This window comes from Bufo bufo, chromosome 4 (genome assembly GCF_905171765.1).
Source record: "Bufo bufo chromosome 4, aBufBuf1.1, whole genome shotgun sequence".
NCBI classification, from domain to species: domain Eukaryota; kingdom Metazoa; phylum Chordata; class Amphibia; order Anura; family Bufonidae; genus Bufo; species Bufo bufo.
In genome coordinates, this window is record NC_053392.1 from 524,032,203 (window position 1) to 524,047,686 (window position 15,484).

General features: G+C 44.8%; 1 protein-coding gene across 1 annotated transcript in view; it reads left to right on the forward strand.

Moving 5' to 3' along the window:
- LOC120999301 (protocadherin Fat 4-like) overlaps positions 1–15,484 on the forward strand; it is a 311,103-nt gene that overhangs the window by 106,337 nt on the left and 189,282 nt on the right. The gene's annotated exons all lie outside the window — the stretch shown is intronic.

A 15,484-nucleotide genomic window follows, 5' to 3' on the forward strand; every position in this document is an offset into this window, starting at 1 on the left:
AAGAACTAAAGACCGGGAGAACTATACTGTATCATTAATAAAGATTTTTAGCTTTATTTTTTTTAACCGTCCAATACAGGCAGTGAGACAACCCATTTTTCTCACCTGTATCATTGGGGGACACAGTCTTGACCTTGGGTATAGCTATTGCCACTAGGAGGCAACACTAAGCAAAGAAAGTGTTAGCTCCTCCTCTCAGCTATATCCCTCCTGCAGACACTGAACTAATCAGTTTTAGCTTAGTGTCCGTAGGAGGCAGACCTCCTTTATTTAAATGAATACAGAAGTCCAACCGTGCATTAGCAAAGTCATCCAGTACAACCATTGTATCAGAGATATAGCACATCAACGATATCACCTTATACATCAATTAACATAACAATATCTGATGGCACTTGTGGTATAATGAAAGGAACCTCGCCTGAGCAGGAACCCTTTTCGACTGATCCATAACCACATCAGGCTAAAAACCAAATAAGAACATAATCCTGGCATTAAAACAAAGTAACCAGTAAGAGTAAAGCGCATAAATGCACACAGACTAGAAGGAGCAACCTTAGACCATAAACAACAGAAGGAGGGAGACAATACATACAAACAATAGACACTAAAGGGGGGGGATGGGTACTGAATAGGGGGTAAACCCAAAGAGTACAGAGTAAAATCCGCAGCTTAGGCCAAAAGGTCCTGGAACTCCTGAGACTCCTGAAAAGAAAACCAGGAGGCCCATGAATCAAGGAAGGCTTTATGCTTGGCTCTCAGCTGCGAGGTGAGTTCCTCCATTCTCCGGATCTCCTCCACCTTTTGGATCCAAAAACTGATAGTCGGAGGCGCAGAGAGCTTCCATCTCGCAGGGATACATGACCTAGCCAATATAACCAGGGAGCACAGACATGACTTCCGGAGCACACTCATTGGCAGATCCGAGAGAAATAATAAGAAGAAACCAGGGGTGTGTGGGATCGTAAATCGGAAAATTGAAGACAAGGTCTAATGGACCAACTGCCAAAAAGGACAAATTTTTGGGCAGTCCCAGAAAATGTGTATCATGGAGCCCATACCGTAGTCACAGCGCCAGATGGGAACATTTTCTGCAATCTGGTTGGAACATAGTACCACCTGGACATTATCTTATAACCCGCCTCCTGGAACCTACTCGCTATGGATGACCTGTATAGCAGACTGAAGAGTTTTGACCAGTGGTCGGGGGGGATGTTCACTCCCAGGTCTTGGGACCATTTAGCCACAAACGGTGGAAGATAGTCCTGACGAGGGGCTACCAAGGACTGATAACATTCAGAAAGGGAATGTCTATAGGCGCTCACCCCAACACAAATTTTTTCAAACGAGGTGAGAGCCCTGTCATACCCCGTGGAGGTCGGAATAGAGGATAAAAAATGCGTCAGTTGCCTGGATCTCCAGAAACCCAAAGAGCAGGGATCTGTTATACTCAAAATCTCGTCATAGGTGCGCCATCTGCCTGAAGTTCTGAAGAAGGGAGCGCGGAACCTACCATTAGTCCTCCACTGCAAGAACGGTCCGCCCTTGCAACCCGCTGGGAAAGTGGGATTCCCTAAGATGGGAAATAAAGGTGAGGGGGAGGGGGAGATCAGGGGATTATCTCTAATTCTATGGAACTGTGAGATAGTGGGTCCGATTGTGGGATGATTAGCCAGGGCTGAAGGTGGTTTCAAAGCCACCCAGGGCAGGGACGCTAATGGACAGTTTGAGCATAGTTGTTCAATTGATACCCACTGCTTGAGCTGTGAATGCCTACACCAATCCACTATCCTTTGGAGCAGGGAGGCTGAGTGATATTTACGTAGGTCAGGTACACCTAGCCCTCCTTTGTCCCTCGGTATGTGTAAGAGAGATCTGGCGAGTCTCGGGCTACCCTTTGCCCAAATAAACCTAAATATGTCCCCATGAATCCTGTTGAAGAAACTAGCGGGTAGTTTGATGGGAAGGGTCTGAAAGAGGTATAACACTCGTGGGAGAATATTCATTTTGAAAATGGCACATCTTCCAAACCACGTGTGCAGTCCTTTCGACCACTTCTTAAGATCTTCTCTAATCCGATCCCGGAGAGAGATAAAGTTTCTGTGGTACACCTCTTTCAGAGTCCCGATATATTCGGGTTCTGTCGGATTGTCCTCAGGAGCGGCTCAAGGCAGACCTCCCTATTTTTTCTTTTCATTTTTCTCTTTTTCTTTCCTTTAGCTGGGCTGAGGGCAGTCTCCAATCTGCCTGCGTTCCCACCCAGGAGACGGGAGTCCAGGGGGTCCCCAAGCTTTCTGCACGTTCCCGGTCTCCAGAAGGCAAGGAGGACCAGAGGTTCCTGTAAAAAACCTCTGTCTCCTGCCAGCTTTCGGGTCACCATGTCCGTTCTCCGCCAAAGTCCCCTCTGTTCCCGGTGTAGCTACCCTCACCAAGGGGTAACACACCGAAGCTAGAGCCAGGGGAGCAGAAAACGCCAGATGGGTGAGTATTTTCTCAGTCCCCAAGGCCCCCATTCCTCCTCCCTCCTCCTCCTCAGGTTTTTTTATGTGAATATTCCCATGGAGGCCTACTTACCTCCACCTGAGGCCTCAGTTTCAGCAGGTGTCCCTTCCCAGAGACTTCTGCTTATTCCCAGACTTTCTATAATGGCTCAGTGTGTTATTAGGTTGTTTCCTAAAAAAAATGCCCTAGTAATCTGGTGATTAACCTGCACGTGCATTTGGAAGCTAAGCAGAATGTGTTGTTGATGAGAGTCCAACCTGCCAATAAGCTGCGCCCCTGCCTTCTGCTTAACCCCTTCCTTGCCTCAGTGCTACTGTGCTGGGGAAAGTGCTTCTGGGCTCTCTGGAGGTTTGCTGTGCTGGTTATTAGTACAGATGGATGTGGGTGCAGTTCCCTTAGGTCTGTTTGGTTAGAATTGAGGTGTATATATAAAAAAAAGTCTATATGTTTATATATGATTAACCCTTGGAGCTATTTGGTCTGTCTGAACCTAGTTCCTATGCAATTCTGTAGGCAGAATTTCTTTACCCTACTGCTGGATGCATGCGTCCTATAGCGTAAGTGGAATACGGGCGCTACCGCCGGATACCGCACTCCCTGTAGCTTGCCTTCTTTCTATAAGCGGAGTAGTTACATGGTAGCATACCCTCCTTCCATAGGCGGAGTAATTGCACGTGCTCTGGATGCCGTGCACCCTGTAGCATTACCCTCCTTCCACAAAAGGCGGAATAACTGCACTTGCACTGGATACCGTACAGCCTCCTAAATAATTAGAGCCACACAAATGACAATACAAGAATAAATCTTTTAAATCATCCAAAAAGGACATCATATGCATAGTCATAAGCAATAAAGATAAAACCTTGCGAAAAGTGCTGTGAAATGGAAGAAAATAACACCCCGATCCACCAATTAAACAGTATATTAAGCATCCAGCAGTAGGGGAGACAGTAAATATGCCACACCGCTAATATGCAATCAGTATATCAATACCATGATGTTATCATATGTTATAACATGTGTTCAGTGGGAGATATAAAGTGGACATTCCAATAATGGAAGTATCATAAATCCCAAGTGGGAGATACACATGGTGTAAGAACACACCATATAGTCAGCACAATCACCAATCTACCCCTGAAAAACATGCAGCAATACTGAAGCCATAGCAGGGCACACAATAGATCAAAACATAACTATACGAACCAGTGTAAGGAGAGCCAAGACCCAACGTACGTTTCGCAGAAGCGCTTCTTCTTCTGCGAAACGTACGTCAGCTTCATATCTCCCATTGAACATGTTATAACATATGATAACATCATGGTATTGATATACTGATTGCATATTAGCGGTGTGGCATATTTACTGTCTCCCCTACTGCTGGCTGCTTAATATACTGTTTCATTGGTGGATCGGGGTGTTATTTTCTATGTACGGCTCATTCAGCCTGTTGGCATATACTGTATTTGGAACCCGGTGTTAAACCGTGTTATTTACAGCCACCATTGGGGGCAGCATACTTACCCTATTGACTCCAGTTTATGTGGGGAGGGCTTTCTTTCATTTCATAGCACTTTTCGCAAGGTTTTATCATTATTGCTTATGATTATGTATATGATGTCCTTTTTGGATGATTTATTAAAGAGGTATTCTTGTATTGTCATTTGTGTGGCTCTAATTATTTAGGAGTTTTTGTATGTTTCCACACATATTGTTTTATATTTTGTTCAATTATTGGCGTTTGTATACCGTACAGCCTGTAGCATTACCCTCCTTCCATAAAAAAGGCGGTGTAATTGCGCTTCCAATGGATACTGTACATTCTGTAGCATTACCCAACTTCCATAAAAGGCGGAGTAACTGCAATTACATTGGATGCTGTATTGCCTGTAGCATTACCTCCTTCCATAGGTGGAGTAATTGCTTTTGCACTGGATACTGGGCAGCTTATAGCATTACTCTCCTTCCAGAGGTGGAGTAATTGCACTTACACTCGATGCTGTACTGCCTTTAGTATTACCTCCTGCCATAAGGCGGAGTAATTGCTTTTGCACTGGATACTGGGCAGCTTATAACATCACCCTCCTTCCATAGGTGGAGTAATTGCACTTACACTCCTGCCTTTAGTATTACCTCCTTCCATAGGCGGTGTAATTGCACCTACAATGGATACCGTGCAGCCTGTAGCATTACCCTCCTTCCATAAAAGGCAGAGTAACTGCACTTTCACTGGATGCGGTACTGCCTGTAGCATTACCTCCTTCCATAGGTGGAGTAATCGCACTTACACTCGATGCTGTACTGCCTGTAGTATTGCCTCCTTCCATAAGCTGGAGCAATTGCTTTTGCACCGGATACCGTGCAGCTTATAGCATCACCCTCCTTCTATAGGTGGAGTAATTGCACTTACATTGGATACTGGGCAGCTTACACTGCATGCAGAATTATTAGGCAAATGAGTATTTTGACCACATCATCCTCTTTATGCATGTTGTCTTACTCCAAGCTATATAGGCTCGAAAGCCTACTACCAATTAAGCATATTAGGTGATGTGCATCTCTGTAATGAGAAGGGGTGTGGTCTAATGACATCAACACCCTATATTAGGTGTGCATAATTATTAGGCAACTTCCTTTCCTTTGGCAAAATGGGTCAAAAGAAGGACTTGACAGGCTCAGAAAAGTCAAAAATAGTGAGATATCTTGCAGAGGGATGCAGCACTCTTAAAATTGCAAAGCTTCTGAAGCGTGATCATCGAACAATCAAGCGTTTCATTCAAAATAGTCAACAGGGTCGCAAGAAGCGTGTGGAAAAACCAAGGCGCAAAATAACTGCCCATGAACTGAGAAAAGTCAAGCGTGCAGCTGCCAAGATGCCACTTGCCACCAGTTTGGCCATATTTCAGAGCTGCAACATCACTGGAGTGCCCAAAAGCACAAGGTGTGCAATACTCAGAGACATGGCCAAGGTAAGAAAGGCTGAAAGACGACCACCACTGAACAAGACACACAAGCTGAAACGTCAAGACTGGGCCAAGAAATATCTCAAGACTGATTTTTCTAAGGTTTTATGGACTGATGAAATGAGAGTGAGTCTTGATGGGCCAGATGGATGGGCCCGTGCCTGGATTGGTAAAGGGCAGAGAGCTCCAGTCCGACTCAGACGCCAGCAAGGTGGAGGTGGAGTACTGGTTTGGGCTGGTATCATCAAAGATGAGCTTGTGGGGCCTTTTCGGGTTGAGGATGGAGTCAAGCTCAACTCCCAGTCCTACTGCCAGTTTCTGGAAGACACCTTCTTCAAGCAGTGGTACAGGAAGAAGTCTGCATCCTTCAAGAAAAACATGATTTTCATGCAGGACAATGCTCCATCACACGCGTCCAAGTACTCCACAGCGTGGCTGGCAAGAAAGGGTATAAAAGAAGAAAATCTAATGACATGGCCTCCTTGTTCACCTGATCTGAACCCCATTGAGAACCTGTGGTCCATCATCAAATGTGAGATTTACAAGGAGGGAAAACAGTACACCTCTCTGAACAGTGTCTGGGAGGCTGTGGTTGCTGCTGCACGCAATGTTGATGGTGAATAGATCAAAACACTGACAGAATCCATGGATGGCAGGCTTTTGAGTGTCCTTGCAAAGAAAGGTGGCTATATTGGTCACTGATTTGTTTTTGTTTTGTTTTTGAATGTCAGAAATGTATATTTGTGAATGTTGACATGTTATATTGGTTTCACTGGTAAAAATAAATAATTGAAATGGGTATATATTTGTTTTTTGTTAAGTTGCCTAATAATTATGCACAGTAATAGTCACCTGCACACACAGATATCCCCCTAAAATAGCTAAAACTAAAAACAAACTAAAAACTACTTCCAAAAATATTCAGCTTTGATATTAATGAGTTTTTTGGGTTCATTGAGAACATGGTTGTTGTTCAATAATAAAATTAATCCTCAAAAATACAACTTGCCTAATAATTCTGCACTCCCTGTATAGCATTACTCCCCTTCCATAGGTGAAGTAATTGCACTTATACTGGGTGCTGTACTGCCTTTAGTATTACCTCCTTCCAGAGGCGGAGTAATCGCACTTACACTCGATGCTGTACTGCCTGTAGTATTGCCTCCTTCCATAAGCTGGAGCAATTGCTTTTGCACTGGATACCGTATAGTTGGTAGCGTTCTTAGGTGGAGTACTTGCACTTCCATTGGGTACTGTATAGCCTGTACCATTATCCTTCTTCCATAGACAGGGTAATAGCACTTCCATGGGGTACCGTACAGTCCGTTCCATTATTCTCTTTCCATAGGTGGAGTAGTGCCACTAACTCTGGACACAGTACAACCGGTAGCTTTACCCTCCTCCCATGGGTGGAGTAATTGCAATTCCAGTGTGTGCCGTTCGGCCGGTAGCATTACCCTCCTTTTTTAAAGGCCAGAGCGTTTGCACATTTCTTAGGCAGAGTATTGGCACCTTCCGTGGGCTACTGTACATCAGGTAGCAATGTTCTCCTTCCATAGGCGGACTATTTACACCACCACATGATACCAGAAGTCCTGTAGCACTACCCTCCTTCCATGGCGGAGTAGTTGCACTATCACTGGATGCTATGCTTCCTCTAGCATTCCTCTCCTTCCGTAATAGGAGTATTTGCACTTACTCCGTATACTGTACATTTTGTGGTATTACCCTCTTTGTATAGTGTAGTTGCTCTACCACTGGTTCCTATACAGGCTATTGCATTACCCTCCTTTATTGGGCAGATAACTACACTTCCGCTGGATACCATACGTCCTGTTGCATTACCCCCTCTGCAGGCGGAGTAATAGCACTAATACTGGTTGTCATCTATCCTTTCGGTTTTCCCCCTTCTATAGGTGGATTAGAGGCACCACAATTGCATAGTGCAGATTTGGTAGCATTACCCTCCTTCTATTGGTGGAGTAGTTGCACAACCAGTAGTGCTTACACTACCCGTGGACCCGATACATTGTGTCGGGTTTGCCTCTTCAGTCAGCGGAGTGATGCTCTGTCGCATTTTACGTCTTTCTTAGGTGGGGCGGTAGCTGACAGGCTGTGGACTCAATACGATCGACATCCATTCTCTGTCAGTAGGTGGAACAGATGCACTGCTTGTCAATTTCCTTGCTTCTCAAGTGGAGGATGGCGCTAGCACCATATTCGGTGTGTTTACTGCTGTTTGTCCTCATTCTCTCCTCTGGTCATGGAAACCATACAGGGAGTGCAGAATTATTAGGCAAATGAGTATTTTGACCACATCATCCTCTTTATGCATGTTGTCTTACTCCAAGCTGTATAGGCTCGAAAGCCTACTACCAATTAAGCATATTAGGTGATGTGCATCTCTGTAATGAGAAGGGGTGTGGTCTAATGACATCAACACCCTATATTAGGTGTGCATAATTATTAGGCAACTTCCTTTCCTTTGGCAAAATGGGTCAAAAGAAGGACTTGACAGGCTCAGAAAAGTCCAAAATAGTGAGATATCTTGCAGAGGGATGCAGCACTCTTAAAATTGCAAAGCTTCTGAAGCGTGATCATCGAACAATCAAGCGTTTCATTCAAAATAGTCAACAGGGTCGCAAGAAGCGTGTGGAAAAACCAAGGCGCAAAATAACTGCCCATGAACTGAGAAAAGTCAAGCGTGCAGCTGCCAAGATGCCACCAGTTTGGCCATATTTCAGAGCTGCAACATCACTGGAGTGCCCAAAAGCACAAGGTGTGCAATACTCAGAGACATGGCCAAGGTAAGAAAGGCTGAAAGACGACCACCACTGAACAAGACACACAAGCTGAAACGTCAAGACTGGGCCAAGAAATATCTCAAGACTGATTTTTCTAAGGTTTTATGGACTGATGAAATGAGAGTGAGTCTTGATGGGCCAGATGGATGGGCCCGTGCCTGGATTGGTAAAGGGCAGAGAGCTCCAGTCCGACTCAGACGCCAGCAAGGTGGAGGTGGAGTACTGGTTTGGGCTGGTATCATCAAAGATGAGCTTGTGGGGCCTTTTCGGGTTGAGGATGGAGTCAAGCTCAACTCCCAGTCCTACTGCCAGTTTCTGGAAGACACCTTCTTCAAGCAGTGGTACAGGAAGAAGTCTGCATCCTTCAAGAAAAACATGATTTTCATGCAGGACAATGCTCCATCACACGCATCCAAGTACTCCACAGCGTGGGTGGCAAGAAAGGGTATAAAAGAAGAAAATCTAATGACATGGCCTCCTTGTTCACCTGATCTGAACCCCATTGAGAACCTGTGGTCCATCATCAAATGTGAGATTTACAAGGAGGGAAAACAGTACACCTCTCTGAACAGTGTCTGGGAGGCTGTGGTTGCTGCTGCACGCAATGTTGATGGTGAACAGATCAAAACACTGACAGAATCCATGGATGGCAGGCTTTTGAGTTTCCTTGCAAAGAAAGGTGGCTATATTGGTCACTGATTTGTTTTTGTTTTGTTTTTGAATGTCAGAAATGTATATTTGTGAATGTTGAGATGTTATATTGGTTTCACTGGTAAAAATAAATAATTGAAATGGGTATATATTTGTTTTTTGTTAAGTTGCCTAATAATTATGCACAGTAATAGTCACCTGCACACACAGATATCCCCCTAAAATAGCTAAAACTAAAAACAAACTAAAAGCTACTTCCAAAAATATTCAGCTTTGATATTAATGAGTTTTTTGGGTTCATTGAGAACATGGTTGTTGTTCAATAATAAAATTATTCCTCAAAAATACAACTTGCCTAATAATTCTGCACTCCCTGTAGTTGGGCTATGGCCTCCCCCTATGAGGCAGCCTTGCGCTGGCCATAGATTTTATGGCTACTCTTGTTTCGTGCCTCTACTGTGGGACTCCTTCCAAGGGGGAGTATTTCTGTTCATTGTCCCCCTTCTAGGGGTAGAACTGTCACGGCTGTATGTGAGCAACAATAGTATACACAGTAAAAGAGCTACTGACCGGACCCAAACTAGGGAGGATAAAGGGTGACCCCTGTCCGACCCTCAAAGCTCTCCCTATGCTGCTAAAGCACATGCCCGGATCCAAATGGCGGAACGAGGCATGCCCACGTGCCTAAGACTGATGACCACTGTAACCCCTACAATAGTGGAAGGGGCACGGCCACCGGTGCCCTACTCAGTATATGGAGTGAACCATGGCCACCTCAGATCCAGTCAGAAAATAATCAGGTACACAACAATGTCTGTACACTTAGCTGAAGGTGTTGCCGCCGCAGAGAAGACGGATCCAAGGACAGCTGGCAATATCCGGAGTGCTTGCTGCAGCAGAACACAGGTCCAGTGAACTGATAGCTACAAGTGAAGATACTAAAGCAAGAGCTACAACTGAAATGAGAACTATAATCCACGCCCTACAATAGGAGGAGGGGTGATATAAAGAGAGGGAAATCAAACGCATGAGGAACAGCTGGGAGGAAGGAAACCAAAAGTAAACAGAGCAGTGAGAACTCCTCCCAGCTCTAGTAGTGACATCATCACAGGGGTGGAGAAACAGAGCTGTGAGAACGTCCCAAAGCTCTGGTAGTGACAAGAACCTTCTTGCTAGTTATAATGTAGCTGCGATTGTGCCTACATTTCCTTATCACAGGTGGCACTGTGCTCATGTTCTGCCATCATCAGGTGCGATAGATCCTCCAGGCCTTTATATGTATGGATTTGCTTTCTTCTTGTGGGTATTAGTACGGCTTTCGGTGCATGGTATAACCGGACGATTTCTAGGGCGTGGGCTTCGAGCCTTTACAGGTAGTGCATTGCCTCTACCTTCTACTACGGTGACAGCATCAGCATTGCCTCCATGTGGTTTTGGGTATGCACTTATTCAGTTTGCATATGTGTATTGTTTGCATGGCTCCCCAGTCGTACTGTCCTCGTTGTCCCCCCTAGATGCTGGTTCCCTTCTGAGCCGCATCAACCTTTTCTACTTCTCTTTCGTAGGGCAAGTAGTTGCCATATGTAGGGTGTCGGATCTAGCGGCTCTTGCCTGTTGGTCGCCCTTCATCATCATCAGCGGGCATCTGGTTTGGATTCGCATATATCTGTTTCAAAAAATAGAAGTGACTACTGGACAACAGATAGTGACTCTAGCTTGTCAGATGACGCCAACATTATTAAAAAGATGGCAGATAATATTCCCCCTTTAGGGGTAACACAAGAAGGGGAAGAAAGAGGAGAAAGAAAACCAGCAAGAAAGTCGCCGCGCAACAAGAAGCAAGTGTCTTGGCGTCAGTGACAAATTCACTCATCACTACATCCAGAGAAAACCTCGTAATTAACCTGACTACTCTTGAACTCCCTCCCCCATGCATTACCGCGCTTACCAAAGGACTTAGTTTTAGTCTGGCGGAGAAATTTAACCCTGCTACTTTTGAAATCATTTTTGTTTAAGGCTATCCAAAAACTACAGTTATACAAAATGTATAGTAACTCCCCTTCCACTTTGGGCTCATCAAAATTCTCAGCAAAACTGACAAGAGTGATGTCTATTGCAGCTTTGTCCAGGAGGCACTTAACTTTGTACTCAGCAATAATGTGTTTGCGTTTGGGGGATGCTGGTACAGGCAGATCCATGGTACGGCCATGGGCACACCTGTGTCTTGCACCTTTGCTAATTTGTTTTTGTCAGTTTTTGAGGACCGTTTTGTTTGCTCTACTTCGAACCCGTATCTACGACACAACGTATAAATAGTACGGAAGCGGGTTATAAACAGCAGGCTTTAGAACTTAAGAATAGACTATTAGCGAGGGGGTACCCAGAACTTATTCTAGATACAGCATTAACAAAAGCAGGTCAATTCACCCAGAAAGAGTTACTTGAAAATGAAAATAAAAATAAAAATAAAGATAAAAAGAGCAACATAACTAAAAACAACACAGAGAGGTTCACTTTTGTTTTCAAGTACAGCCCTCTGGCAGACATAATTAAGCAGGCCGTATGTAAGAACTGGGAGATCCTCAGGAATGAGGAAGGTTTAGAAGATTTAGTAGGCAATAAACCGCTTATTACTTTCAAAAAGTGCCATCCGATTAGGGACAAATTAGTGAGGAGTAGATTGAGGGAAACTAGAGCAAAAAATTGGCTCACTGAAGGCGTCCCAGTAGGGAGCCACAGATGTGGTAATTGCTCTTTCTGTAAACATGTGATAAAAGGAAAATACGTCTTTTTTGCTGGCATTGAATACAGGCTTATGCAGTTCACTACGTGCAAAACTAAATATGTAGTTTACCTGGTTTTGTGCTCCTGTAGATCTTTCTACATAGGGAAGACTATCCGCCCTATGTATGAGAGGTTCAGGGAGCACATAAATTCTGTGAGATCAGGAAAAAGTTGCCCAAGATTGATTGAGCACGTGGTGAACATGCATAATAGCAATGTAGAATGCTTAAAATTTGTGGCCCTGGAGCATGTATCTGCACCACCTGCAGGGGGGAGACAGAGATCGCCTCCTAATGCAGAGGGAGGCAGATTGGATTATTCGCACAAATGCGATGGGACCGCTAGGGTTAAACGACCGCAATGAGTTAAATGTGTATCTATGAAGGGGGCACGCATCTAGATTAGCCTTTTTATGTAGAAGTAGTTATGTGTCAGGGATGGTTTTATGTCCGATACTTGTATACATGGTTCAGTCATTATTCAGGAAGCTGATTACTGATATGCTCCAGCGTCGGAGATTGCCTAGGCAACTCGAGACCTGTTATAAGGGAGCGCACAGGTAGCGTGATGAGGTCAAAGGCCAGAGGAAGCGCAAGGTGCTCGAAACGGCCGTCGCCAGCTGATCACTCAGCAAACTGACGCTGTTGTCCGCCCCAGCCTGCTGTTACTTTGTATATGTCTTCAAAAGATTAAAGATACTACTTGCAACATCCGGGTGAGTGCCGCTATCATTTTCTTCTCCATTTACCGCAGTACATCATAGGGCTTCGGCCCTTCAGGGATGAAGGGCGGCTGCCTGGTGTCTGGGCACACTTTTCCAAGTTTTACAGAGTGCACACCATTGCATCTTTTGACACTTCTCTGGGGCATAGAGTTTTGCTCAAACCCCAAATACTGTAGCCTATTTATAACTGGGGGAGCAGATCCTCCATATGTGATCCATTGCTAACGGCAATCCCCAGCAAAAATGCATACAATGGAGGATGCCGGCAGCGGACCACATGCACCACAAAAACATCCTACACAAGATGAAATAATGTGTGGATGAAAATATAAGAGTAAATAGATCACTGCAAATGGTGCACCACACTAATATGCAACTGACAATACAAGGCTAAACCCTCACACTGATGTTAAAAAATTTGATTTTAGACAATATATTCCTGTCAGGAAGATATTGGAGCCCGCGCACCCCGCCAAGGTATCTCAGTGTAGCGCGGGACCTACCACTAACCTACCTACAGTGTGTGACCAGTGTCCGATAGGTACCAAGGTCCGACTCACAGCCAAACTCCCACATGCCTCCAAAGTAAGATCACTAATACAATGGGAGGAGGGAGGAGGCTGCGAGCCCCACCTATGGCAGGCTATGTGACACAGGCTACCAGGTGCACTAGAATGTTACCAATGATAAGCGTCCGCACATTCAATACATATCAAGAAAAATCACAGAATATATTGGCCTTACTGGGAGGAAATGCTCAAACTCCAAATACTGTAGCGTATTTATAACAGGGGGAGCAGATCCTCCACATGTGATCCGTTGCTAATGGCAATCCCCAGAAAAAATGCATACAATGGAGGGCAGCGGACCACATGTACCACAAAAACATCCTACACAAGATGAAATAATGTGTGGATTAAAATAAGAGTAAATAGATCACTGATGCAACTGACCATACAAGGCTAAACCTGACCATACAAGGCTAAACCCTCACACTGATGTTTAAAAATGAGATTTTAGCCAATATATTTCTGTCAGAAACATATCGGAGCCCGCGCACCCCGCCAAGGTATCTCAGTGTAGCAGTTTTAAATACGCTACAGTATTTGGGGTTTGAGCATTTCCTCCCAGTAAGGCCACTCTATTCTGTGATTTCTCTTTATATGCATTGAATGTACGGACGCTTATCGTTGGTAACATTGTAGTGCACCTGGTAGCCTGTGTCACATGGCCTGCCATAGGTGGGGCTCGCAGCCTCCTTCCTACACCTATTGTATTAGTGATCTTACTTTGGAGGTATCTGAGAGTTTGGCTGTGAATCGGACCTTGGCACCTATCGGACAGTGTTCACACACTATAGGTAGGTTAGCGCTAGGTCCCGCGCTACACTGAGATATCTTGGCGGGGTGCTCGGGCTCCGATATGTTCATGAGAGGAATATATTGGCTAAAATCTCATTTTTTAACATCAGTGTGAGGGTTTAGCCTTGTATTGTCAGTTGCATATTAGTGTGGTGCACCATTTGCAGTGATCTACTTGCGGCGTAGAGTTTTGCAGAAAGCGGTCCTCGAATTGGCAGGATGGCTTCTTGTTTTATGACCCCCCCTGGTGACTGCTTTGGAACGTCCCAAGGTCAAGACTGTGTACCCCAATCATACGGATGAGAAAACTAGATTTTTGTACTTACCGTCAAATCTGTTTCTCTTCCGTTCATTGGAGGACACAGCTCCCACCCTGTATTTACATTACTGGTTCTCCTAGATGGGTCCTTCTGGTTCCTCAGGATGACCCATTTCCGGTTTTCTTCCTTTTTATTATTGGCTTCTCCTGGCTGCTCCTACTGCTTTTGTACAAACTGATTAAGAACCTTTTTAGAACCATTCTCCAAACGATAACCTTGTCATTCTTGCCAATGTGCCCCATGACTTCTGGGTCTTTACCAGACCGTCCCAGTAATCTATGAACCCAATCCACAAAATGTCAAAATTGAGCATCTGGAAGACAACACACTGCTCGACGATCCTATTTTTTGTGACAGATTTCCCAATCTAACATACAGTGCCTTGAAAAAGTATTTACACCCCTTGAACTTTTCCACATTTTTAATGTTGCATGCATTTTATTGGGAGTTTATGTGATAGACCAACACAAAGTTGCATGTGTGAAGTGAAAAGAAAATGATACATGGTTTTCAACATTTTTAATAAATCTATTGTGACCAATTGCCTTCAGAAGTCACCTAATTAGTAGAGTCCACCTGTGTGTGATTTATTCTCAGTATAACTACAGCTGTTCTGTGAAGGCCTGAGGCTACTTTCACACTTGCGTTCGGAGCGCATCCGTCTGGTGTCTGCACAGACGGATCCGCTCCTATAATGCAAACGATGGTATCCGTTCAGAACGGATCCGTCTGCATTATATTTCACAAAAAAATCTAAGTGTGAAAGTTAGTCAGACGGATCCGTCCAGACTTTGCAATGAAAGTCAATGGGGGACGGATCCGTTTGAAAATTGCACCATATTGTGTCAACTTCAAACAGATCCGTCCGCATTGACTTACATTGTAAGTCTGGACGGATCCGTTTGGCTCCGCACGGCCAGGTGTCCGCCTGCTGAGCGGAACGGAGGCCAAGCGGAGCCAGACTGAGGCATTCTGAGCGGATCCGCATCCACTCAGAATGCATTGGGGCTGGACGGATGCGTTCGGGGCCGCTTGTGAGAGCCTTCAAACGGAGCTCACAAGCGGAACCCCGAACGCAAGTGTGAAAGTAGCCTTAGAGGTTTGTTAGTGAACATTAGTGATCAAACAGCATCATGAAAACAAAGGAACACACCAGACAGGTCACGGATAAAGTTGTGGAGAAGGGTATAGCAGGGTGAGGTTATAAAAAAAAATAAAAAATCCCAAGCTCTGAACATCTCATGGAGCACTGTTCAAGCCATCATCTGAAAATGGAAGGAGTATGGGACAACGGCAAACCTACCAAAACATGGCCGTCCACCTACACTGACAGCCCAGGCAAGGGGAGCACTAATCAGAGAAGCAGTCAAGAGGC